Source organism: Brachyhypopomus gauderio, unplaced genomic scaffold (genome assembly GCF_052324685.1).
Source record: "Brachyhypopomus gauderio isolate BG-103 unplaced genomic scaffold, BGAUD_0.2 sc197, whole genome shotgun sequence".
Classification (NCBI taxonomy): Eukaryota; Metazoa; Chordata; class Actinopteri; order Gymnotiformes; family Hypopomidae; genus Brachyhypopomus; species Brachyhypopomus gauderio.
The window spans coordinates 29,567-33,185 of NW_027507018.1; the positions used below are offsets into that span (position 1 = coordinate 29,567).

A 3,619-nucleotide genomic window follows, 5' to 3' on the forward strand; every position below is an offset into this window, starting at 1 on the left:
TTTTCGGCGTGAGATATTGGAAGTGTGGCGTGAGAGCGTGTGAAAACGGTCAAATGCGTGTGTCTCACGCTCAATGCGTGAGAGTTGGCAACCCTGTAGTGATGGCAAAAGTTGGGTTTTTGGGAGACTGAATCAAATGAACCAATTGATTCGGAAAATGATTCGATCTTGTGAAACGTTCGAATCATCACACGCCACAGTGACATCTAGTGGGCAACCAGGGCCTAAATCTCTTTTCTTAACAGAAACAGAAGTAACATGTTTTTTATGAAATATGACATAAAATATTCCCCCATAACATATTGTGTTCCTAATTAAATTTTAGTCATGAAAACAGGGTTGTTTTAATGATTAAGATGTATTTTTCATTATGATACACTGTTAGTCAGTGGATTGATATAGCTGACATTATTCATTTTACATTGCAAGGTAGGGAAATGCTTGTGTAATCCTTTATTTATTAAACATTACAAGTAATCAGTTGTAATCACAAATGATTACAAGTAATCAGTAAACATTCTGATCTCAGACCAGCTGCTTGACCTTTTTTATATTGAGTATATTTATTTTATATTTAATATATTTATATCTATTAGCTCGGCTTTTTCTGAACCTTGTCTTATTTCACAATGTTTGACTAGTTTGCCAGTACCTGTAATATCTGTCTGGCTCTGCAGTTACCACAAAATCTTAGCCAAGGCAAAAGTAGAAGCCATAAGGTAATTACAGGTTGAAGACATGTTCTGTTTGATTAGAGATATGCTAGTATTTAGTGCCAGGTACCATATGTCAATGAGAGTGATTTATGGATTTGCAGAGAAAATCCAGTGTAAGTAGAAGCAAGAAGAGGTCTCCTCGAGGCACACAGATTGTTGCTATCCTAGATAGTTATGTTGTCATGTTGTGTGTAAAACAAATGTAATATATGGTTTTTGACATATATGTGATGGGCAGGGAGTGCAAAATAAAATGGAAGTGATCATGCCAAGTCTCAGAGGATAAGGAGGTTTTAATGCACACATTGCACAAAACCAAAAACCCGTGACACGATCCGAATTAAGGATATAATATCCAGCAGTCAACTGGTACAAAGACAAGACATATATAGACAATGACATATATCGACCGTCAGGTGAGGCGGATCATAGGCCCCGCCCACCTATGGGACAAACACAACGCAACAACAAGACAACTGCCACTGTAAACGGGGCGACCAGCAGGGGGCCCGCCGTGACAAAACAGTTAAAGTCACATACATTTTCATAATTTGTGGTGAAGATACACAGGATCAATGCAATTTGTCCAAGTTGCCAGTGGGCAATGGAAAAAACTCAGTTGCAATCACGTTCAGTTTAACTGGTGCAACATCCTCCCAAACACGCAGACCCAGACATCTCAGTTTTCCGATATACAACTGAGAGAGAGAGAGAGAGAGAGAGAGAGAGAGATTAAAAAAATATTAAGTTTAGAAAACTAGGAAATATATAGGAATAGTTGGCAAAGGCCACTATTCCTTAATTGTACAACAGAACCTCTCTAAAGATAGCTCAAACACATATTCGAATCAAGGTTTTCACTTGCTTGGTCTACAATAACGTGTAGATACATGTCACATTACATTAACCAGTTATTGGACACAAGTGGAGGTATTATAATACTTACTTAGGGAAGTAGCTAAGCTTTCTAATGATATATGGTATATTAGGTGTGAAATGGCTGTCATGGTGATATGGAATGGCATTGTGTTTATTGCACATTTTCAACACCATAACAGCAGTAACATAGCTTGGCAAGGGCTGTTAGATGAACAATAAACTGAGAAATAGTATATTCATTACTGCACAAACTGGAGAAGCAAAATGAATCTTGAATCTTAGAAACCTGAAAAATTTGCAATGCAATGGATTTTGTGACTAATATATTTACACATACCACAATATCAAGATTCCGTCCTCTTACAATTTGGGTTCGATATGTCAGGGGGTTAAAAATAGTAAAGGTCTGTTGAGTCTTCTCCTCAACAGCATCCTTTACCTGAAATCAAACATAACCAAAAACAGTATAAAGTCAGGTCACAATCTACACTGGAGCATTGTCATGTTTTATCTTTTATATTCATTATCTTATTCTACATTGTTTAATTCCTTTCTTGATGTGTACTTAATATTCATACTTTTATGTCCACCTTCTACAGATCTTACTTCTACAGTCAATGCAGCAGTGATGTGGAAGTTTGGAATATGTGTTTTTTTGTGGCCATTGGGATAGATAAATAACAGTAACTTAGTAACTATTAAAATATGCACATTAAAATTATATATTTTTAATTAAATAATTGATAACTCAAGGTTAATCACTCAGTTAAACAAGCATAGTGCAAAGAAAATAAATGATGTCACTAACCTTACGGCAGAGGTCCTTCACATCTTCATCAGCATCTACCCATTTGCTCCATCCTCCAGGTACAGAAGTCATCGTGCTTCAGTAGTGATGTGTTCGTTCGGCTCAGTAAAACTTTTCTCAGAGAGACAGAATGCCTGTTGCAACCGTGGAAGACTTGCTGAAATGCTTCCCTATTTATTCATACAAAACTACCTAGAGTGACGACACAAATATGACGTACTATTGCAACATCACTCAGAGGACTGGTCTTCTGATATATCTCTGACCAATAATGTGGTTACTCTAGTGAGTGTGTCAATCCTGGCCCCGCCCACGCATGCTTGTCAGACCTGTTTCCGGTTCTTTTCTTGTGTTTCTATCCAGATGTTTTATGTCAGTCCCTGATTTATTTAGCAGGAGTCGAAAGTTGAACCTCCGGTTCATTGTCTCGAGTTGTTTCAAGAGTACACTACCGTTCAAAAGTTTGGGGTCACTTAGAAATGTTGTTATTTTTGAAAGAAAAGCAGTTTTTTTTTTCAATTTAGCTAACATTAAATGCATCAAAAATACACTCTATACATTATTAATGTGGTAAATGACTATTCTAGCTGTAAACATCTGGTTTTTAATGCAATATCTACATAGATGTATGGAGACCCATTTCCAACAACCATCACTCCAGTGTTCTAATGGTACATTGTGTTTGCTAACTCTGTAAGGAGGCTATTGGATATTTAGAAAACCCTTGAATACCCTTGTGCAAGTAGGTTAGCACAGCTGAAAACAGTTTTGCTGATTAGAGAAGCTATAACACTGACCTTCCTTTGAGCTAGTTGAGAATCTGCAGCATTACAATTGTTGGTTTGATTAAATCACAAAATGGCCAGAAAAAAACAACTTTCAATTGAAACTCGACAGTCTATTCTTGTTCTGAGAAATGAAGTCTATTCCATGCGAGACATTGCCAAGAAACTGCACAGACAGGCTCTAACCAGAGTAGAAGGAGAAGTGGAAGGCCCCGTTGCACAGCTGAGCAAGAAGACAAGTACATTAGAGTCTCCAGTTTGAGAAATCGACGCCTCACAGGTCCTCAACTGGCAGCTTCATTAAATAGTACCCGCAAAACGCCAGTGTCAACGTCTACAGTGAAGAGGCGACTCCGGGATGCTGGCCTTCAGGGCAGAGTGGCAAAGAAAAAGCCATATCTGGCTAATAAAAGAAAAAGATTAATATGGGC

At 37.7% G+C, this 3,619-nt stretch overlaps 1 long non-coding RNA gene across 1 annotated transcript; it reads right to left on the reverse strand.

Annotated features, from left to right (window-relative positions):
- Positions 1-979: 979 nt before the first annotated feature.
- Positions 980-2,582, reverse strand: LOC143502702 (uncharacterized). The gene is made up of 3 exons (XR_013127121.1): positions 2,404-2,582; positions 1,933-2,034; positions 980-1,414 (listed from the first exon to the last, which is right to left on the reverse strand). It is a non-coding gene; the product is annotated as an uncharacterized LOC143502702 (long non-coding RNA).
- Positions 2,583-3,619: the final 1,037 nt, after the last annotated feature.